This window comes from Sceloporus occidentalis, unplaced genomic scaffold, assembly GCF_023333645.1.
Source record: "Sceloporus occidentalis isolate IW3139 unplaced genomic scaffold, rSceOcc1.0.p SCAF_3, whole genome shotgun sequence".
NCBI classification, from domain to species: Eukaryota; Metazoa; Chordata; class Lepidosauria; order Squamata; family Phrynosomatidae; genus Sceloporus; species Sceloporus occidentalis.
The window spans coordinates 95,429,992-95,455,202 of NW_028316983.1; positions in this window are offsets into that span (position 1 = coordinate 95,429,992).

Genomic DNA, 25,211 nt, shown 5'->3' on the forward strand with positions numbered 1-25,211 from the left:
GGGACGTACTCCATTCTCAATATAGATTAGATTTGAATTGTTTGCTGTTTTGTTGGTTTGTTTGTGATTAGACAAGAACATGGTACAGGGTTTGCCCCCTAACCCACTGATTTCCACCAGATATGATGCTCTACCTAAATCACTGGTGCCACCAAATGTGAAGAATTCCACAAATCTCACTGTAACAATCAAGAGTGGGGCTTTCCCTTGTCCCTACCTCTGTTACCAATATAAGGACCCCCTATTCTACTGCTGCAGCCACTAATTGTGAGGATCTCCTAGATACTCTCAAGATACATTTGTGATATATTACATGACTTATATGCCTACTAGACATCACCTGTCTTTATTCACTGCCACTACCACAGACCCCGTGTCTGAATCTAAGCCTTAGAATAGATAGCATTCCTGGAGGCCAAGAGCATATAAATACAAAAACAATATTTAGTCAACAGAAGCTGAACATTACAAAACAGATTATTTAACACATTTAAAATGCATCTCTCATTCTCTTACATGTCTCTCCTAGCTAATTCAGGACAGAATCATACTCTGCTGTGTACACTTCACCCTTTCAGATTCAATTGCAACTCACTAAGACACAATCAACAGGTAACTCTGAAATGTAGCACTCTACTGTTATAGCACTATTATTCCACTTTAACTGCTATGGCTGCCTCCTGTGCAATTATGGGTTTTGTAGTTTAATGGCTCTTTGGTGGAAAATTATAAATGCCCCTAGGATTCCACTGGAAGCAGCCATAGCAATTAAAATTGAATAATAGTGCTATAACAATATAATGTGATATCGTATTTAAACATCATACATTACTTCCTAACCCAGACTGACTGACTCTCTGAACCACAATTCTCCATTCCCTCACTGCTCCACTCTCTATCTCTTGCTAATCATCCTAACTGGCCATATCAAGTGTCATTCACCATCCTGATTCAAATTCCTTCTGACATTCTTCATCATTCATGCTCAACATTTTCTCACCCCCCGACAGCTTTTTACTTTCTTACCTTTCTTATCTTTAATGTTATTGTTGTTCATGTTGCTTTTGACTTATAATGACCTTATCACAGGGTTTTCCTGGCCAGATTTGTTCAGAGGAGGTTTGTCATTGCCTTTACCTGAAGCTGTGAGCATGTGATTTGGCCAACGTCATCCAGTGGGTTTCATGGCCAAGCTGGGAATTGAACCTGGTCTCCAGAATTGTAGTTCAACATTCAAACCACTGTGCAACACTTACCTCCAGATTCAATAGGTTATTTGCTCTGGACAGGTTTGCATTTCAACTGAAAGCTCAGGTGCACAGTCTGGGAGTACTACTAGATCCAGCCTTGTCATTGGAAGCCCAGATATATTTGATGGCTTGAAGTGCTTGGGGCCAGCTTCAGCTACCTTGGAAACCATAGCCTTTCCTGAGCAAAGATAATTCAGGTCTTATCTGCACTGTCCAGGACACTCCAGGGACAGCCTCAAGTATCCTGGCCTCTGTTTCCCCCCTGTTACCTGGTCCTCTGTTTCTGTGCCACTGCAGCTGTTTGCATGGGTGTCCTTCTGGGCTGCCCGACACATTCACTGCCACTGTGAGTTGCTGGATGCCTTGATCTGACCTCAGAGTGAAAGGCCCATGGTGGTGGCAGATGCATTTGGTGATCATTTCCACCCAATTTCAGTGTGGGATTTGCTGGATCCCGTCTGTACTGCCTACACCAGAACTGGAGTTTGGGCTGTGTGTCATCCAAATCAAACAACATCAGAACGGGGGTGGGAAAATGTGCCTCTTGTCTCATGTAGAAAGGCCTCAGTCACAGTTGTCCATGCACTGATCACTTCCTGATTAGACTACTGGAATGCACTCAACATGGGATGGCTTTTGCCACAGAAACTGCAGCTAGTACAAAATACAGCAGCTAGACTGCTCACTGGAACGCCATCCAGGTACATGTAAAACCTGTATTAAAGGAATTGTACTGACTTTCTGGGACCCAGTAGTGTCCCTAGGATTGAGGTAACCCAGTGTGGTAACTCATGGTGTCATCTGCCCCCCCCCCATTGATCTCCTCTCATTTCACACCATAAAGAATCCTTAGCAATGCTTTTTTCCACTAATGTTATTTGTAAATTGTAATTCCCATATACTACTGAAAGTAATGCTAATAGCTGTGACACAAACAACTAGCAAAATTAAAATTATGCCTTTAAATTACAATATCATACACACAACCTAAATGTATTTATTTATACACAGTGAAGATTTGGTTAAAATGTGATCTTTTGAAAGAACATTTCAAAATAATAATTTTTAAACAAAAATTCAAAATGTTTTTAAAAATTAAAAAATTAAAATGTTGAAATTTGAAATTGTAATTTTAAAAAATTATGGGCCTCTCCTTTCTCCTCCCACTGAGGTTCACCCCACTCCTACTATCTCTTAAAGCATATTAAAAGGAATCAGATGAATGGCACAACCCATTTCTGCCAAAAAGTTGGTGTTTGAGGAACAGTGGTGGCAATCCCCCCACTCAGGGTGTCACCTGGTACAGTCTGAACCCCCGCACCCTCTAGTGACACCACTGCGGGGACCTAGATACCTAAAGGAGTGCCTTTCCATATATGCACCTGCCTGAGATTTGTTGGCGAGTCCCTCCTCTGTATCTTATCTGTCAAAGCAATATGCTGTGTGAAGGTGGAAGAGAGGGCCTTCTCAGTGTGGTATCCCAGTTATGGAATATTCTCCCCATGGAAGCCCATTTGGCACCAACACTGCTGCTGTTTTGGTGTCAAGTAAAAACATGGTTGTTCATAAAAGCTTTGGGAGAATAACTTTTTTTAAAAAAACAACAAAAACCCTTCCACTTGATTGTACTTCATTTTAAGCAATATTAACTATTTTAAACCTCTTAATCTGCTTTATAGCACGTTAATTGTTTAAAATGTATTTTACCCTTTCAAAATTATTTTAATTATGTATACTATTTTAAATTTGTTAGATTGGTTTTATTGCACACTGCCCTGAGAACTTTGCCTAAAGGGTGAGATATAAATATTTTAGTAAGCAATAAATTAAAATTAAAATTAAAATTAAAAAAGAGTGCTCTCTGATTAGTATTATGGACCAAGTGCCTTTTATCTGCATTATGCTTGGATAGTTCATGAAAATAAAAATAATAAATAAAATTCTGTTAAAAGCAAGAAAAAAGTATTGTTCTTTGTTTGTTTTTAAAACAATCCTATTCTAGATGTTTGACAGAAAGAAAAGCCAGTGAGCCAGGAAGATTTACTGAAATGATTAATGCTACTAAACCAGGATTCCTGTGGTACCAACCTTTTTTTTTGAAAGGAAACATCAAGTTGCAGTCATCTGGGATACATGAGACATAATTTGATATTTTTGTAACATTATGAATATACTATATTTTGAAGGTTGCGTTCTGCAGTTAACTTTAATTTTGGTACAGCTTACCTTAAAAAAAAACCCCTCCAGATTTCTAATTAAGACTATGCACTCCATTTTTTATGCATACAAACTGACACACAACTTCTATGGACTGCAATCTGCAAATGTGTCCATTTCACACCAAATATGTGGGCCAACTGTGTGCAAGAGGATGACAATTCTGAGAAAGATCTATGGTTACATTTGATTGCTGTAAACTGTTGTTGTCCTCTAATGATTTATAAATAGAAAACCAAGGCAGTTATTCTGAAATTAATCTTCAGTAAACATGGCATTCGGTAATGCCATGGAGATGTTCTAATTAGTGAAAGAATGCCATACGGTGGTTCATTCACATTTAGTACAATTCTATTCACATCATGATCACAACACCATGACATATCCTTTCTTCTCTGCAACAATTTGTTAGCTGTACTTTTCTTTGGTAAATGTAGTGAAAAGAAAAGAAAAGTGTGCATGTAGCTCCCTCAGTTGTCTTGGAGGTCCTGCCTCATCCTTCTATTATCAAATTTGCCACTACAGCCCTGGCAAAGCACAGCAATTTCCCTTTAAAACAAGAAACATGAATCATGCTTATGGAATACACAAGTATGATATATGATGCAGCTCTAAAACCAGGACCACGTTCCCTGCACTATTTTTTTTAAGGCAAGGATGGACAAAGTGTGTCCGGCAGCTTGCAAGCAGCCCCTCATAGTCCTTTGTGTAGACCTCAGGGCCTCTAAGAGGTCATTTGTTTTTGTTTGCATCAAAAAATTTTGCCGCACAAATTTCCCTCCCAATTTTTGCCCTTGAGTGCCCCGAAATGCTTTCTGGTAGTGTGGAGAACACTTCCCCACAATTTTGCATCCTTGGCCATTTTAGGCCCAACAGGGAATATCTAAATAAAGCAAGAAGTGACCCAGGCCAGGAAGTTGCTCTTGATATTTCCAACACATATTTGAAACTCCTCTACACATTCTAAATAATTTTCTGGTGTCTGTGATACATCATCTTATGAACATTCTCTTTGAGATTATAGCACAGTGTAAACTTTAGGTGGTAGCTGCTTTAAGTGACACAAAGTCCAACTGTTTCTAGAACAGCAGGGAGGGAGGAGCAGGCAAAGAAAGCTTGAATCATTTGTCCATGGGTATTGAAAGACCACAGAATGAGATAACTAAGAAAGAGTGGATGCAAGAAAAGAAGAGAAGGAATGAGATATGCAATAACTGGTTTTTTTTTTCCATACTTGTTTCCATACCATCCTGCCTACAATCCCTTGAAATTTGTTGAGCTTAACTGTCTTCTCTTTTTTGGCACCAAAGGTTGATGCCACTTGATCTCTAAAAGATGATAATCATCCTGTCTTCTTGCAGCTTGACATACTTTCTGCAGCTTTGGTTTGTCCATTGGTCAGTTATTTATATTTCAGCACCACATGTTCAAGCTCTTCAAGTATTGTACTGAAAGGAGCCCTGGTGGCGCAGTGGTTAAATGCCTGTACTGCAGCCGTTCACTCAAAACCATAAGGTTGCGAGTTCAACAGTGAAAGGACTCAAGATTGACTCAGCCTTGCATCCGTCCATGGTCGCTAAAATGAGTACCCTGCTCATTGGGAGCAATTAGCTTACACTTGTAAACTGCTTAGACACTGTTAGTTCAGTATGAATCAGTATATAAATGAAGCTGTTTGGTTTGTTTGTTTGTTTGTGTTTGTGTGTGTGTGTGAAAGGATGTGTGGGGGGATATTGTCTGGGGGGCACTGGTTGTTCTTCAAATGTTGCAGGGGTCTCTTTTGGAGTTGCTAGGCTGATATTTCCTTGTTATTGGGTTTGATAGTTGGAATATTGTTTAGTAGTTGACTGGGATTGTTTGGTAACTGGAGCACTGAAATGGAATTTACCTTGGGTTTTCTGTCTCATTCCTACCTCTTTTATTGCTGTCATGCCTCACAGGAAACCTTTTGTTACTTGACTGTGAGTATATAGAGATGGGATTTTTTAAATGTTATTCCATTACTTTAAAAAAAATGTGTTTCCTAACACTCAAGAAACCTCACTGGGAAGAATAACAGAGGTGAGATTTTGGCGGGGAGTAGGTTTTCATTAGTATTCCCACATACTGAAGTGTTTGGGGAAATTGTTCTATACATAAATACACATGTTTTTCTGCAAAATGATATTAATTTGTGCAAAATTGTGTTCTTTGTATGAAAAACTGTTTCCAGAAACATATGTTTTGGTGCTATGAATGCAAAACCCACAACTTTTGCACAAAACCCACAATTTCTGTACATCATTTTCTGCTGTTTCCAGAAATACATTTGGTATTTTATGCAAAACAACAACAATGCAAAACAAACAAACAAACAATTTAAAAAAAACCACAATTTTTGCACAGAAAACCCACAGGGTGGGAGCTGGCTGTGTGGTACTGGGAATAGCGAATGCCTCAGTACAGCAAGGAAGAATTCCATTTTGCCTAAAATAGGCTGTGGAGAAGCCCTTACTAACAAAGAAACAAACAAAAACAAATGACAAACACTTTCCCTGAACCCAGCTACACTGGATAACAATTGACCAGTCTGCAATATTCCTTTTTTTGGGTAGGTTTCTGGAGTGTGTGGTGGCCTTATAGCTCCATGGGTTTCTGGATGAAATAGATTAAAATCTTGCTTCAGATCTGGCTATGTCACCTTGGTGGATGACCAGCTTTAGTCACCTTGGTGGATGACTTGTACAGGGAGTTGTACAGGCGAAGTGTGTCATTGTTGGTTCTGCTGGACTTTTCAGTGGCTTTTGTTAGGAGGTTATCACATAGATATTTAAATCATCTTACTTCAATCTAGTTTAACCCTTAATTTGGGTGGCATCCTGACATTATCACAAGGTTTTTGGCTCCAGATTTGCAGCCTGAATACATCCCGGGTCAGTCCCCACTTCCAGAGCTGCTCCTCGTGGCTTTTTTTTTTAATGTGGGAGTTTTCCGACTTGAGAAAATGGCTGCCAGAGTCTCCTGGAAATGGGGATGGGCTCAAGATGTATGCAGGCAGCAAAACTGATGCCAAAAACCTTGCAAAAATATAAGGATGCCACCCGAATTAAGGGTTAAACAGGATTGAGGTAAAATGATTTAAATATCCATGTAACAAGCTCCTTACAAATTACTTAATTTTGCAAGGAAAAGGCAGAATATAAACAAATCGTATTATTATTATTATTATTACTATTACTATTATTATTAATAATAATAATAATACTATCTACCATAGTATCCTTCTGAGCCACTGCTCTGAGGTGAGGCTTGAAGGCACTGTTCTGTAGTGGCTCCAGTCCTTGGGCAGGCAAACTCAGAAGGTGGTGCTGGAGGATTTCAGGTCAATCCCATGGCCATTGACCCACAGGGTCCCTTGGGGCTCAGCTTTATTCCCCCATGCTATTTAATATCTACATGAAACTGTTAGGAAAGGTTATTCAGAATTTGGGAGTTGGATGTCACCAGTAGGCTGATGATATCCTATCTGTCCTTTCCATCCAATTCCAAGGAATCTGTCTCAGTACTAAACCAATGTCTTAATTCATGAGAGCAAATGAACAAACTTAATCCAGACAAGACAGAGGACCTCCAATTCAGTAGAAAGGCAGATCAGGGAATAGGGATTCTGCCTATTCTGGATGGGACTGCAGTCCCCATGAAAGCTTAGGTGTGCATCTTGGGTGTATGTATTTTCCTGCACTCAGAACTAAGCCTGTTACTGCCTACACTTCCATATGGAGAGGTGGGATATTAAACAAACAAACAAACAACAATAGTTGATTTGTAGACCTCACCTATATGGCACCTAATGTTCTGTATTATTTGTGAAATAAACAGACCACCTTTTGAAGTTTGGTGTTTGCCACACTGCACAGGAATGTAACCCCAACTCTTGTCATTGCAAAAAAATGTGTAGATTCAATTGTCAGGTTGGTCACTGAAGTAAGAAGACTCAAAGACAAATGTGATTACAAAACAGCTTGATTCATAGTTGTGGCTAGTTGGCTGGACCCATCTTTCATCTTTAGACAGTTTTGTCAGAGCCATTTTTTTCTAAAAAGGACATGTGATTGAATGTTTCTTTAAAAACAAACAAACTTCTAAACAAACTTTTGATACTACTTGCCTTCAGTTCTCCTTGGAGAAATATTGAGCCAGCAAGAATTTGCAAATGAGTCTGGAGAAGGGAGTTTTTTGTTCCAGATTTGGTGGAAAGGGTTGCCAATGATTTTGTTTTCCTATGCTCTACAATTCACCATTTTATCTAAGCTGTTTGTCTTCTTGCAAATAGTGCAGTTTATAATTTGATGCAATCCTCAATGGTTACAAATTAAGTTTGTAGTCCATTAGAGACCTAGACTGTAGCACTGAAAGAAAAACACAAGGGGTCCCTTTGTGAACTTGGTATTAGATTCTGTGTTCCACTTTGTGGATTTTAAGTTCCTTCTAATAAGAGGAAAGCCAGTGCTCTGTGTTTGTCTCCATTTCTATACCTGTAAATTACACAAAATAAATCCCTCTAATCCCAAAGAGAGTGTTCATTGTGTTTTCAAACATTCTTTCACCTTTTCTTCCAGATATTTACCTCTAGATGGATGGCAGGTTCAGACCTGCGCTCAGAAGGGACCAGTAATATTGTTTTAAGGTTATTGATTTTAAAGATAGCAAGAGAGAAATTCAGGGTCATTATTCTGCAACAACCTGAAGTGAGAAAACCCATGACAAGGAAACAGGCTTCTGCAAAGATATGAAAGGGCTTTGGGATTGATGAAGAGCCGATCACTAAGGCTGTTTCTGTGTGCTTGAGACACTGTAGCATTACAGCTCAGTGAGTTCAAATTGTGAAACTCAAATCCACCATTATCTTTAATGGCTTGAAGAAGTAAAAATATTCAAGCCCAGGTGTTGAATTGAAATTCCTTAAAGGCAGCTATGGACTAATACCAGATGTTTAAGTTGATTTGCTTTAATAGAATTCATAAAACAAAAGCAGCATTTCTGCCTTTAGAAGTAAAGTACTGGATAGGGACTCTGCATATTCACCTTGACATCATTAATGTGGTATAAAGGATACATTCTCAGGCTCCCCCCTCCAACAGCTCTGAGAGATTAGGTGCTTCCCTCCCCCATGGTTTTGCAATGCACTTTAGAGACATTAATGCACAAAAATACTTTTTAGGTTCAGGAACTTGGAGTTCCTCCAGGTGTCAGCCACCAATCTTGTTCTTCCTGTTGTCTGTATGACAATGTACAGAACTCTTAGAGCTCCTGGAGTTTATGATGAAATTAGGGCAAAAGGGCTAGATGCTATTTACACTCTCAGCACCTCTTTGTACTACACATCTGAAAGTGCCTTGGTTTGAATCCTAGCAACTGTAATATCTGAGAGCCAGCATGATATAATGGTTTGGGTGTTGGGCTAAGACACTGGCAGACAAGGGTTCACCTCTTCACTTGGCCATAGAAACCCAATGGGCAAGCAATACTCTCTCAACCTCAGAGGAAGGCAATGGTAAAGTCTCTCTAAACAAATTCTGCCATGAAAACTACATGGTACAGTTCCCTTTGGGTCACCTTCCTTCAGATCAGAAATTACCTGAAGGTACACAACAGTCCCAAAACTTGTCAAATGCTTCTTTGAAACTATAGGGATTAGTCATTGTATATGGCCTGCATTTGAAGATGCAAATTGCATATGGTCTGCTTTTAAAGATGCAAATATATGGAAATTTGCTCACCAATGATATTATAGAATCATAGAATCATAAAGTTAGAAGATACCACAAGGACCATCCAGTCCAACCCCCTGCTATACAGGAACTCACAATCAAAGTATCCCTGACAGATGGCCATCCAGTCTCTGTTCAAGGACCTCCAAAGAATGAGACTCCACTACTCTCTACTACTTTCTGAGGGAATGTGTTCCACTGTCAAATTGTTGAACACTACAACAATTCTCTACAGGTCTGTTTCCATTGCAGACTCAGTAACAAGACTCTGGGTACAAGTAGGAAAGGAGTAAGTGAGCCATTCTTCCATAGTAACATATATAAAGCATATTTCACATTTGTAATTACAAGAAGTCCTACATAGAGGTGTATGTGCAAACTGCTTTATATTGACATTTAAACAAGGAGGGAGCTGTACAAAGTTGATAGGGTTAAAGGAAACACTTCCTCCTACACCATTTCACCATTTCAATATGTGTTGTTCCTTTGTACAGGGCAGGGCTGAACGCAACACTTTCGGTCTCCATCACTTTTTTCTTCTTGCTTCTTCATCCAGCTTTTTATTAACAATATCTACTTCTCTTGGAGATGGTACCACAATGTCTGGTGAAGGCCTTTCTATCAAAATATGAAACACACAAAGTCCCCCACCATCCTATTGGAAGCAAGAGATGTTTTAATCTGCCAAACAATCAGTGTCAAAACTAATTTCTTCTGCATGAGAGGTGAACATTTCATCTAATATCAAGCTTGATGAGAATAATTCCTCAGTAGCTATCTGAGAAGTCATGTCATTGTGCATCAAGCGATATTAATTCTGAGTTGGCATGAAGTAATGTAATTTTATAACAAATCTAATTTATCGTGCATTGCAGAAATTAATTATGTTAAAGATATTTAGAGCACATATTTGTCATGCTGTGACAAATTGACAGGCAATGGGTCATATTACACAAACACATCCTTTATACAGCCATGTTAAACAGGATATTCTGAGATTTTGTTATCCATTATTCAATACATTGAGAAAAATAGTTTTGAAATAAACCATTGTAAGTTTTATTTAAACTCTTTAAATAAAAGTTTCAGTTGGCTGGGATGAAGAAAACAATTGACAAAAAAGGAGAGGAAGAGGATCAAAAGTGTTGAGGAGTTTTTCTACATACTTAAAAGACAGTATTCATGTCTTTCATGAAAATAACAAGTATATGAAAATAGAAATAGAAGCAAGACATAATTTTGCAGTGTGGGGTGCTAAATTCAAGCTATTGGATTCCCCTCTGAATTCCAGTCCACTACCCCTCACTATGGAATTTAACACATCAACCTGTTATCTTGTAGCAATTGCATGGGTGAAGCAAATGGGAAGATACCAACACATCAGTTTGAAAACACTTACTATTACTCCTGCAATCATGCTATTGTGTCATTGGTTTGAAAAGACTTGTTTGCACCATCTTTTGCTTCTTCTCTCCTGGTTTTCTCTTTTTCCTGTCTTGCCTCTTATCATCCCTGCTGCTACCCTCTTTCCATAAGCTTTGGAAAATGGGTCTGTCTATCATCTATCTATCTATCTATCTATCTATCTATCTATCTATCTATCTATCTATCTATCTATCCATCCATCCATCCATCCATCCATCCATCCATCCCATACGTTGGGAGGAGAAGCAGACATGTGTCCCATGCCAGGTGGATGTTGCTGTGTTTGCAAAATGTCCCTTAGTTTAACAGAGAGACAGCTCTGGTGGCAGTTGGAGTAGGGGAGGGATATGGAATGATCAGTAGAAAGGGTACGTGTGTCGAATTAAATGGGGGTGTTTTCTTGGGGAGTGGGTATGTGGAGGAGGAGTGAAATCAGAGCTAAACTTACTAAGCCCCTCTCTTCACAGGTCTCTTTCGTCGGGCTTTATCACACCAGTCTGTTAACTCAAGGTGAGGGGTGAGAAGAACAATCATGCCCACTTATACCCACGTTACTACCAGGCAGAGCTGAAAAAGCAGCATTATTGGGAACCACAGATGAGTTTTCCCTGTCAATGAAAAGGTGTATTCCATTAAACAATTTAAATTTAAACAGAAATAGAAAAGACCAGACATCACATGATATATACCATCCAAAGACACTATTATCTTGCTGTAACTGTGGTTTACCAGCTCAAGTAATAAACCCCTATTAGCCAGTATTGTTGCCACTTACACCTCCAGCACATTGTTTTGCTCCACTATAAGAATTTTTATGCAAGCAAAAGTAGAATTCAAACTATTTTTGGTGTGAGTGATGGTGCAACCTGTGTGTCCAAGAGAGATTGGCTCCTTGTCATCCTGAAATTGTCCATCCATGCTTTACTTCATGCATCTGGGGAGAGCACAAATATTTCAGGAACCAGGAAAGAGGACAAAGTTGTTTTTTCCCCAACAGTTCTCCTGCTACAGTTCCACAAGGACATTCCAGATGTGTGAAACAGTGATAAGGATAGTGTGTTCAAATTTTGCAGGGGTGGGGGATAGGGAAATGAAGATCTGCTCCTGATAATAGCTGCAGCAACACAATGAAGCTTATGAATTTGAAAGTGGCCTCAGAAAAAACAATTCTGTTTATTTGAAAAAATATAGGGGGAATGCAGCTTAGTTTATTCTACCTGTCCCTTTACTGGTCCTGCTGAGTTTTCCTGTTCAGTAGACTTGAATATGACAAGCAAATCTTACATACAAACATATGCATAACATATACATATATTTCCACATATACATATTACTTCTGAACCTATCTTTATAATATCTAATGTCTTTTCCTATACATAATCTTCTTCTATTTATTCCTAAATCCCTATACTAGAAGAACTCCATGTTAAAATGACATTTCCTTTTCTACCAAACTGTTCTTATCTTATTACATATAGAAGAAAAAAATCTAATTCCACAAATACAAAGGATTAATACTTAATATCCTAATATATATATATATATATATATATATATATATATATATTTGTTTGATAATCCTGCATATCCATTCTTATCAATATACCCCATAGATTACTTAAATTCAACAAGTAATTCATTCTACTTAATTTTATTTAACAGTACAAAGTAGAATTTAACTCCTTAACAGTAGATTTATCAAGTTCTCACTCACATTTAAAGTGTGTCGGCAGCAGCAAGCCAGTTACCTGTATCTGGCAGCTGCAGCTTCTGATCTCATCCACCTCCATCCATTCTCCATTTCTCCTCACTTCCACTGGAAGTAAATAACAATAACTTTTCTGAGATCTGTAGTTATCCTTGCTTTTCTAAACCACTACTATAACTGTAGGACTCTATCCCCCACCCCCGAACTAACACTTGTGCTAACTAATGCCCATCATATTAGGAAGCCAGTAAATGTGAGTTGACTAGATCTCTTGGACTTTGTTAAGCATCACACTGTAGTAAATGTCTAATAGCCACACTTGCACATGCACACTGATTCCAGAGTGTAGCTAAACATGTTTTTAAAATTTGTTCTTTCATACGCGCTCAAGCCGCGGGGCGTGCGCGGGGCGGAAGGTGCGGCGTGTCCCATTCAATTGAATGGGTGCACGCACCCATTGTGCCCCGCACGCGCACGCGCCGCCGCGCCGCCGCGCACAAGCCCCATTGTTTCCAATGGGGCTCGAGCATAGGCGGAATTCGCCTGACGCGGAGGGATCCGGAACAGATCCCCTGCGTAAGGCGAGGACGGACTGTACTCTCTACAAGGGTTTGCATATTCAGTTAACTCCCTCTTCCAAACAAAATGTGGGGAAATGGGTTTAGTATAAGCTGCAGCAGCAACAGCAGCAGCAACAACAAACTAATAAGGTTCTCACTGGAAATAAAATATGGTTCACTATCACAGCATCCATAATTTACTATAAACTTTTAAGGTCCATAGTGTTCCTAATAACACTTAAAATATGTACTATTCCCTGTGATCTGTTGGTCTAGTGCAGTGATGGCGAACCTTTTTAGGTTTGCATGCCGGGGGCAGGGCTTCTGCCCTTAGGATGGGGCTGTGTGCTGGGGCAGGGCTTCTGGCCCAGGGGGTGTGGCTTCCACCCTCCATGGGTGGAGCTTCCACCCTCTGGGCAGGGCTCCTGCCCTGCCTTTTTTCCAGCCCCCAGCTGTCTCTCAGAGACAGCTGGGGGTCAGCAAAGGCCCATGAGGGGGAGGAGCCATGGGCATGGCCCCATTCCTCCTCTTCCCGGACCTTTCTTTGCCCCAAAGGGCTCTCTAAAGCCCTTTGGGGGCGAGGAAAAGCAAAAGGGGAAGAAGAGGAATGGCAGGGCCCCTGCCTCCATCTCCACGGACCTTTCCCTGCCTTCCAAGTGCCCTGTTTGGGGCACTTGGAAGGCAGGAAGGGTAAGTGGGGAAGGAAGGAGATGGGGAGGGCCCCTTCCTCCCTCCCCACGGACCTTTCCCTGCCCTCTAGGTGCCCCTTTTTGGGCACTTGGAAGGCAGGAAGGGTAAGTGGGGAAGGAGGGAGATGGGGAGGGCCCCTTCCTCCCTCCCCATGGAGTTTTCCCTGCCCTCCAAATGCCCCGTTTGGGGCACTTGGAGGGCAGGGCAAGGTAAGTGGGGAAGATGGGGAGGGCCCCTGCCTCCCTCCCCACAGACCTTTCCCTGCTTCCAGCTGTCTCTCCAGAGACAGTTGGAGGCCGGCAAAGCTCCCTGGGGAGGAGGCACTGGCCCACGCTGGTCGCTCCTCCTCTCCCCGCCCTTTTCCCAGCCTCTAGCTCTCTTGAAGAGGCAGGTGGGGGCTGGGAGAAGGCTTCGAGGAGGAGCCAGAGGCGCACTCCTCTGGCTCCTTCTCCGGAGAGCCCTTTTCTGGCTCCCAGCTGTCTCCGAGAGACAGAGGGAGGCCAGGAAAAGGCAGGGAGGGGGAGGAACGGGCACGCGCGTGCCTCTTCCGCCTTCTCCCTTGCCCCGTGCCCAAGAAAGTGGCCCAAAGTGCCACTTCCGGCACGCACGCAGTGGGTTCGCCATCACTGGTCTAGTGCTTGGTCTTTATTAATTAGAGAAAATATTTGATATTTTCTTCCACTTTTCCACAATAACATCTATTGCTTTCCCTAGTGTTAAAATAGGCTATCTTTGTTTTTATTGACTAATATGGACTGAGTAGGTGGCTGACGGTGTGCTGAGATTAGGAAAGGGTCAGTAACAACTGTTCTTCTTGCATCCATTTCAGAACAGCTGTTTATGTTTTATTTTAAATCTGTAAAAACACTTCCTCCTAATCCCTTGATCTGTGCAATAATTTCCCTTTTGTTTCAAGATGTGAAAGGTATCTTTGAACTATTTGACGCAGCACTCTTCTACAGCTCCCTTCTTGGCAAGGCCACTTTCATCATAAAAAATGAACATCATAAAAAAATGAACGCTGAAATCAAAGCAACAAAACAAAGGTGAGAGACCCATGTCCTGCAATAGGATAAAACTCAGGAAAGCTGCAGAAAACTATCTGTCATTATCGCTTTAAATTGCTCTTGATTTGCAGGGGGAGGGTGAAGACCCAATGTGCTATACTGAATCTCTTCCTAGAGTTATCTTTTGTGCTCATTTCCTCCACTTTGGCTTTCTGAAATTTTCTCTCATTGTCTGTTGCAGCTGGGAACAAGCCTGTTAAACCCCTGTCTTGTTGATAAGTAGGCGTTGTTGCTTATGGATATCCCGCTGGGCTGGCCTCCTGGAGTCTTGAATTTTCCTGTTGTTCAAGCTACACTGATTTCAGGGCAGTGTTCATGATGGAATACAGTGTCGCCTTGAAAATGTGTCAATATAGGATCCTAAAATAGTCTCAGTATTAGTGACTGTAAATTGTCTCCTATTTCTGTGTATGACAAACATAAATGTGATTGAAAATCACTTACTTTTTTAAAAAAGGAGGGGGGAGAGAAAAGAAAGCAGAGCTCAAAACTGTAGCTTGCTGGATAACTGAGTAAACAGAAAGAGAGGCCATCCATATTTCAAAAGTAATGTAAATAGGCAGTGAAGATTAAAGGAAAAGCATTCACCTCCATGGCTGATCAGCAGAGCTTTAGTGCACAATTCAGACTCTACCACAAGCGAAACAACTAAAGCAAATGAGTGGATGGGTGAATGGGACAGCTGCAGAGACCTGTCTTTAGAGAAAAGTACTTCAGGAATTTTTTTGGGCTGACCATTAAATTAAATTAAAGCATATTCAATTTGATATGCACCCTTTTAGTATTAAATGCCAAATGTCTGCTCATTTGTCCTAACAGTTCAGCTGTGTTGCATTGGATTTCATGCTGGTTTTATTTGGAATGTTCTCTTAAGACAGCTTCTTGTCTTTAAAACAAAATTACCTGGTTAGCTGTGCAATGAAACAAAACTCTTCAAATGTTCCTCCGGAAATGGGTAGCCACTTAGATATGTTGGTGTTATTGTTGATGATGTTTGACAACCATGAGAGTCATGGAAAAACAGAGGAAATTACACATAGGCTTGGTCTCACTGGAAAGATGAGAGATGTGTGTGTCTATCCAAGATGCAATATTCTGCTGTCCATAAATGAAAAAAAAGGAGTATAGCTTAGAAGCAGAGCACAAACTTTGTATGTAGAAGTTCCAATATTTAGATACAATTTTTCTTTTAGCTATTTCTTTAAAAAATAATTCATCATTGTGCATATTTCTTCATCTACAGGTTGGAATTTTTTTAAAATAGTACATAAGTGGTATTGAAACTTAATTATTTTCTGCATCTCTGGCCAGAACATTGAGCTTTTCAGTCTGATTTAGAATCCCTGTGTATTCTAAGATATTAGTGATAAATTAAGGCTGTTCCCTCACCACTGCCCCCCAGACTCTTCAGCTATTGAATCTGGCCAGTAGGGATGTAATTCCTTACTAATTTTCTTCTTGAATGAACCAATGAAGAGCTGTCACAATTTTCTTCTTGCTCATACAAGTCTTTGAAAACTGCTTTTTTTTCTTTTTAAAAAGACTTCATAGCTCAGGAGTTATTCTGCACAAAACTCTCAAATGGTTGTGCTTTCTCTGCACAGGAAGGAGAATTTTCTCCTCAGAAAATAATATTTCTTGGGCAGAAGTATTGTTTTTGTGCAGAAAATGCTGTTTTCTTTCCAGAACAAGAGTTTGGTGCAGAATAAGTCCCCAACTAAATCATTTTCTGTGCAAAATGCTAGTTTTTTTCATGGACTAATGCCATTTTCTGTACACAACTACATATAAATTTGCCTAGAATTATTCCCAAACTTTGAAGATTTTCATCAATCTAGGATTTTTCTCATAAGGGTTTCTTAACACTCAGCAAACACATTTTTCTATTGAATACTTCTTAATTTTATTCTCATTTCTACTGGCCTGTGCAACTAGGGAGAATTTCATTCCAGTTTGTTGTAATTTGTAAATTACATCAAGAACTTGAGTTTTAAATTTTTCTCCTGTGTCACTTTCCAAATCTAATCACCATCAATGTATTAAAGCTTTATTTTGGCTTAAGATATCTTTTACTCAGACTAGTTCGTAGATGTTTCTGTCTTCTGTCTCAAAATCATCCAGTACTGACGCTTTTATAAATCATTTTTAATGAAACATTACCATTGCTCCATACAGTTTAACATGAAATGGAAAACAAAATAAATCTAAGAATGTTCATACAATGAAAGTGTCTAATCCTGATCTAAAAATAGTTGTGTTGCAACATTTTTCTGATGCGAAGTTAATACTTTTAGATCATGAAATAAATGGCTATAAACACTCTCACACAACCTTCCCTGTTTATGCCATACTATATTAATGTGGCTGATAGGCAGGTATCATGTAGTGAACAGTGAGGTTGTGATCTTACATAACCAATCAGATTTTTTTTTACAGGTGACAGTAATATAAGTTGGTGAACAATTCAGCACTTTGACCTCAGCCATACAAAAGCAACAAGAAAAACAGAAAGGGAGTTTTCATTTTTCAGCCAGCATATATACTTCACTGTAAGTCGACTTCGTGTGTAAGTTGAGGGCAGGTATTGCGACCAAAATTTTGGATTTTAACATTCTCTGTGTTCCAATTTTAGCATATGTGCTGCTGAACTGAGCACATGGATTTTAAAATGTTCTGTTAATAAGTCAAGGATAAAACCTAGGGGCATGTAACAAAGTATGCAAAAGACAAGCAAAGGAAAATGATGCCAAAGAACTTGCAGAATTTCAGCAGGTATAACTATTCATGCTCACCCTAAAGGCTGGATGGATGAGGAGAAAACTAAAGTACACTGTTACTATACAATGTGTGGGGCAGGTGACCATGGACATGTGGGACTAAGAAAATGTACACATCTGAAAAAGGCTGAAAAGTCAAAGCAAAGCAAATGGTGACTACATTAGCAGTGATTATAGCCTTTAACTTTAATGTGATAACCTTATTTGATTTTTAACTGAGAAAAGATGACAGACATACACAAATGTCTTATTCAGATTCTTCAAAACCCAATTCCTTCTGGTGCACCTTTGGGGGGAAGTACTAAAGAGTTGATGCCACCACCACTGCCACCGCCACCGCCACCACCATTTTCCTGCTAAGGCATGAAAAGGTTGGAAGCAGCACTGCAGTGAAGAGAGTAGAGGATATCAGTGCTTCTTTTGGATATTTTCAGGACAGATTAAGCTTTCACCTTCACCACTCTACTCAGAGAAGGGGATGGTTCTTGTTTTGTTTTGGTAAGAGTAAAGGGAAAGTACTTAGACTGACCTATGGATAAGTGGACACAGGATTTTTGGGGTCAATTTTTTGATTAAGATTTGTAGACTTATATAGGAGTATATACCATACTTAAAAAGAGAGAAAAAAAGTTTGTTCAATTTTTTTGTTTTCAACAATAGATTTGAATGGTATATATGGAGTGAAAATGCATTTTCACTGCAGTACTATATCCACTTACTAATTAACCTATTTCAAGCATGTATAGGTCTGGGGTGGAAAAATTAGCTCCAGCCTCAGAAATGAACTTAGGAAGAATTGCCTACAAAAAATTTCCTGGGTAGAAAGGATTAACTATCATTATAAGTAATTTGAAATCTGCATTGCAATGCTATTTCACCTCAAATTTTGAAACTGCTTGGGTTAAATATAGTGCAGAGCTTCATGTCACTAAGCCTACTCTAGGGAAGAACAGTTTCTGAGTTCCTTTTTCACATGATGGATGTGAGTGATTTTGTGAGAAGGAACCAGTGTCCTTTTTGTATTACATTTTGGCAATCTTGGGAAAAGAAGTAGCTAAAGGCATCAGTTTTGATACATAGATCCATTTAAAGCCCTTACGTTGGGGCCTGCCACTTTAATATACTATACACCTGGTTAAGACTCATGTTCTATTGAAATTGTGAAGCTGTAATTAGCCCTGAATATCAGGTTCAGAGTATGATCTGAACAATACAATCAGTCACCAGACCATGCAAAATTTCAATAACACAAAAATTGCACACTGTTCTGTTTTCAAGAAAAAGTAATATTTCACCCCCACTAAAAAGGTTGAATCTTGAGTGCGAGGCAAAAGAGTTTCTGAGGTTAAAAAAGAAAAAGCTGACAGTCAGCAGGGCCATATGAAGGTGAATACATAAATCAAATAACTATGCCATCTGTTATACAAAAGGGAAAACATACTCAACAACTTAGGAGGAATTACGTGGCTGATATTTGCTAAAAATATCATTCTTCACAGTGTGCAAAAATATATCTTGAGAGCCATCCGAGGAAAACTTTGGCATTGGGCTAATTAGTAAGTTTTGAGTTCTGAGTGCATCTTTATTAAGATAAGTGATCCAGAAGCAGGAGTTATTAATCATGAAATCCAAATGCCAACAAGAACAGATCATAATCAAATCGACTTTTTAAAAGACTAAAACCCCTTTTAAAGACACTGCACAGAACAAATGTACACTTCTATACCAATGTACAAATTCCAAGAAAGAAAGGGAATACGTTAAGGAGTCTGGTTAACTTTGGCAAATGTTGCATTTTTAAAAAGACTGCGTGTAAATTAACTTGTATTTTATACAGAAGTTTCCTCATTATATGCTGTTTTGCTAACACTTGTCTTAATATATCTCTTTTGGGTGCATTGTTTTTCTAACGTACACACTAGTGTCTGCATTTTGGCATGGATTTTATTTAAAATTAGAAAACTACATCAGGATATACTGAAAAGGGTGCAAACTAAAAGGTAACTGAATTCTAGTTACATCAGGAACTGTAAATGAGTTTGGGGTTTTATTATTGTTGTTGTTTAAAAGTAATTATCTCCATCAACCCTCATAATGAGTAGGAATAGATGGATTTTTTGCCTGATGCTGCTTCAGTGTAGATTCATAAATTCATTGTGTTTCTGCATTAATTTGCATTAAAAATTAAAATTAAAAATAATCTATATGAAAAATTGCCCTTAAAGATTATGGCAGGACACAAACAATATTGAGAGTATGTTTTCTTTCCTTGTTGAGAATTCCTGGGAATGTTTTCAGCATAATGGAGGGCTGCAACAGGTAGGGAGAATATACTGAGGACAAAGGGAAGTAAACTTAAAGCAACAGCATGACTGGAGAAAGCAAGGCCACACGTTTATCAGTTAAAGTTGCATTGGTTTGGACTGGCATGAGGCAATAGAGAAAGGAATCAAACAGCCTGCCTGTTGTCTGGTATAGCCCAACCCTGCATATCTGCCTTATAGTGATGAACCATGAAGTGACATTTTGGAGTCCATATAGGTTTTCGTGCCACGTGGAAGTGAAGCAGGTTGAACAGCCACTCAGGTAGGTCTGATTCAGCTTTTATCCCCTGTAAAGGAGGAATGAGGATGGGTATTCAGCACCCTTCCCTCTATGCCATTAGGTTGTGATGAAAGCAGTTTAACAAGTCAATGAATAAACAAGTCAATGAATGAACAATTTAGATGAGTAGCAATAAGTAGGATTGCCAAGTCTGGACTATTTCAGGCCCTGGGATTTCAGACCTCAAAGCTAAAACCTGACACCTAGGGATGACTACTCCTTGTGATGTCATAGGAAGCATGTCATGGTGATGCCCCTGTTAATGTAATTATGTACAGTACATTAAGTTTCAACCAGAGTTGCTCAGTATGCTATTCAAATAAAAACATCATGTCTACTAAATGAGAAACACACACACACACATTTTGAGGTATGGAGAAGAGAGTTCTCTCCAGGTCCTGAGACTCAAACCAGGACCTGAGATCTAGCAACCTTTGCAATCAGAGCAATCCCAAAAGCTTAAAACAGAGGCTATGTGGGATGGCGTTCAAAGCCAAACTGCCAGGGAAGTGCTAGAGAGAATCCTTTTATATTTCCCCGGGGAGATTGTTGTGAAGGAAATCCTAAACACCTTGCAGCCAGAGCAAATGGGCAGGAAAAAGCAGCTTCATCCTGCTTTTTCCAAAAGTGGTTGAACCCCTGCTGCCCACATGGTTTACTCCCAAGGTAGACTGAATACATATAGCCTGACTGCATGGAGGTGTCAAGCCATGCCTCCGGGTGAGTGATTTTTGTTGTTGTTTCCTCACTACCATACATGCACACCATCACACAAACACACCACCTGCAACCTCCAAGTACCCCCTACATCCACCCAGATGCCATCCCATTGCATAGATGCCCCTTTGATTGGCCACACAGGAGTTTATCACACAGGGGTTACCCTGTCCTTGTCCCGATTCTGTCCCATCATTCCTGCGCGATCATGGGAAGGACTGTCAGATGACATCAAGCAGATCCCGTCATTAACCCGCCCAAAAGTGTGATTGATCACAATCATGCAAAAGACTTACAGATGACGTTGTACAGATCCTGTCATTAACCCGTCATTAAAGCAACATTGGCTGGCATTTTGCAATAACGGAAGTTTGTGTTATTGTAATAACACTTTAATGATGGGTTAATGGTGAGACTGGTGCTATGATTTGAGAGCCTTTCATGCTATCACAGTCACAAATGAATTAGTGATGGGATAAGGACAGGAAGCGATCCCGTCCCTATCATGTCTGTGTGTGATAATCTCCATAGTGTCATGTGAGATGGCCCACTGGTACAGGGAACGGGTGCAAGTGATACATTGGAAAAACACAATCATGGAGGGCCCCCCCCATACATGCCCTTTGTAATCCCCATTATCCTATGCCCCCTTCTTGGACTGTCTTATTTTTTGTAAGTTGTAATTACTTCCATTGATTTAGTTGCATTTTCATTTCTTTGCTTTGCCACAGTTCTGCACTCACATTGGGGTGTTTATATGTAGGCGCAATGATGTACATTTTCTGCCTTGAAGTCAGACTATCCTGGCTTCTTTTTGTTCTGGTTTTTAGCCCCAGAGAGAAGATTCAATCCAGTTTTCAGCTGCTTTTGAGACATACATTGTCAAAACACTGTGTCTTCAAAGTGGCTGAAAACAGCTTTATTTTGCCCATGTGTTTTTGCCCTATGTCACTCATTGGCCAGTTCCTCTGCGGCCTGCAAAAACAATATGCAGGCTCAGGGGCTGGGGTGGGTGGGAAGGAAGCCAGTGAACTGAGGCAGATGGTGCTTTATAGCTGGAAACTGCACCATGATATACAGAGAAGTGTGAAATCCAGTGGAGATCTTTGTTCTGGTTGGCACATTAATTTAGGAGATACCTATCAAATCTGTTCACATTAGCATTCATGGAAACCCAATTCCTCAGCCTTAGTGGCAAGGTGATAGCATATTAAAGTAACAGAATGGAATGTAGTACACGTACCTTTGTGTGGTGAATACCAGTTTTTAATCTTTCAGATAAAAAGTCAGATCAAATGTACAGCCAACACTTTTCCTTCTCTGTTGTTTGTTTGTTGTTACTTGTAGGGGCATTTTACATCAGTGTGCATTCAAAGATGTAGTTTTCTTTCTTTTTAAACTGTCATCTGTGTTGATTTCCCATTTTATTTTATTTTATTCTCCTATTTGTGGTTGAATTTTGTAATACACAACTACAGCACCACATTGTCTAACCTAAATAAATAAATCACTGTTTGGGCCTTCCTGATGGTTGTGTCCACAATGTGGAATACCTAAGATTCATTTCTGCTTTCCTAGTTATCACATGACTTCAGGAAGAAAGATCAAAATCCATGAAATGTACAGGAATGAACAACGTTTGTTTCATAGGCAGGGCACCTCAGTGAAACTGTGGGACCTCAACTGCCTCCTGGGATTTGGAGACTGCACTGCCACTGACTTTGCTGCCATACCAAATTTGCTGGAGTCACTGCAGTGGTCATATAAATTTAGAAGTAACTATCATGGTAGTCTATGATGTTGGAAGGGTCCAGGTACCTTTTTATATCTTTAAACCCCAAGAGGCCATACAGAAGAGTACCTCAGAAATTTTAGGAGAGTTTTTCTGCATTTTCATTTCACATTTAGGCAGGGCTTTTTTTCCCCACAAGAAGCAAACATTATTGTGTAAAATGTTTTTCATATTGCTACTACTAATGATTCTAATTTGAGATCTTTCCCCTTTGAGACTTTCTACATACACAGTGCATCATTCTTTCTTAAATTGTATAGATTCCTTACTGAGGGTGACATCAATACTCTCAGTCACTTTCAAAATAGTGGCAGCCTAGAGGAACAACAGTTTCCTTAGTCTCATTATGTGAAGGCTGCTATTACACAAAAATACTCCACACGAAGCCATCTAGAATTTGGCAAGTGTGCTTTCAGAATTCTGATGGAGCCAACAAAAAAGGTACACCAGTATTTATAATTTACAGTTTAAATTACTTTATTTTATTTGTTTAATTACTTGATTTATATCCCACCTTTCCCCCTCTGCAGGATCCAAGGTTACCTAGTAGGAGGTCCAATTCCTCTCTCACACAGACACTAGGGCATAAAAAGAAGGCATTGAGTCTGGATTTAAACATGTGCATAACCACTGGAGTAATTCAGCTGGCCTGTGCCAGTTCACCCAAACTGATTGCTTAAATTTGTTGTGAGAACAAAAAATTAAAAGCTTCACTGTGCCCTCTCCCTCTTATTGGTGCAAGCCATGATTCATACCCAGCTACTCTCTCTGGCACCAGTTGGAGTAGCATATGCTGTCAAAGAAAGCCATGGAAGAGGAGAAAAGGGAATCAACTGCTGCTACACAGACAGGCAGGCAGGCAGCACTGAAGAAGCAAATATATAAATAAATTAAGGAAGAAATGAGGAAGAGTTAAGGAGAATACTAGACACAGAGAGATGAAGGGAGCAAGGGAGAGGGAAGGTATTTGGAAAGCACCCAGCCCTTACTCCTCCCCTTCCTTCAGGTGCAGGCAAGAGTGCATCCATACACATTCCATCAATGAGGAAATAGTACAACAATTGAACATTTTTGATTAACATATATACACTTAGGAAAAAAATAGATACAGAAAGTACCAGTTGTTAATTATTTTGAACTACACCACTGGACATAACTTTATTTAAATTAAACCAGTTTGCAATATGAAAAGAAGTTAGTTAAGGTAATATGAAAATCAACCCAAAGACACACACGAGGCACTGTCCAGTCATATCATATCACAGCCAAATTCTGTAACAGGGTAGACAGAAGGAAATACATTTAGCTAGCCCTTACTGCAGTCCAATCCCCAGGACAGCTGCAAAAGGAGGATTCTTGCTAGACAGCTATGAGGTGATGTTTCAAAGATATCTTTCATCAAAATGCTGAGAATTGCATTCCCGCCTTGGACTTTACTGTACCACCCAACCTCAAATAAAAGTCCAATTAACAAAATTCAAAAGATACCAATTTTAGAAATTAAAAAAAACAAAAAACACTGCTGTATCACTTTAAGCCATGATTAAAATGGCAGAGATCATACAATTTGTGACAGCCCCATCATTGCCTGATTTGGTTATGGTGAGAAAAGCAACTAATTGTCTTCATTCCCTCATGCTCTCCACAAAGGGAATGTAGCTAAAACACCTCCCATTCATTCCTAGGAGAACAGCAATCGTTTAATTTCTGAATTATCTTAATACTGGGCCACTTAATCAAACAACCCTAAAATAGGTCAAATTGGGCTGAAAATCAAATAATATGTATTGTGTATATTATTAGTAGGTGGTCTTTTGAGCAATTACAAATTATATTACATTAAAAGGTTTGTTCCCCCTACCATCTTTAAAAAAAATATTGGAAAATCCTGGATAGCAAGAATGGTATCAAATTGAGATGATTGATGATGGGCATTTATAGTGCCTAAAGGAAAGGTATGTATGAATCTGTCTGCATGTGTGTGCGCACACACACACACACTAATGCATTGATGAAAAGTAAGTGTTGGCATTTCTTGGGGATTTTTTCCCCATATTGTAACACAGAGTAATTGTCAGAGGAAAGACTGTTACTGCTATATAAACAGGTTTGAGCATTTATTTTTGAGGCAGTTTAACTAGTCACACTAACTGCTTCCTCTAGGCAAATATTGCATAACAAATACTGAGCTCCAGGAAGGTTCCATATGCAATGGTAGTACATCAGACACACATTCTTGGGAGGCCATGCATATGTTCAAATGATCATTTTTTACTGCGGTTTTACTGAGAAAACACTGGGAAGTGCTCCTATCCTACCCTTTCATGGTAATGTTCAGATGCTCCCAGAGGTAGTTCTCAGCAGTAGTTCTGTATTTTCAGAGCATTATTTCATGCTGTAAGATCCTGAACTAGGCAAGCATTCTTTGGCTGCCTGTGGTAGAAAACAGCATGAACACTTCAGAAATAAAATAAATTATTTGTCAGTAGAACATAATTTTGGAAGTGATGCACTTACCAGAGGGGCTATGCTATTGCAAATGCAGGCTTCTATTTATTTTACTCTTCAAAAACAAACAAAGAAAAGGAATGAAAGAAAAACTACAAATATATTTCTAGTATATAAATATGTATGGAACTATATCTACATATATT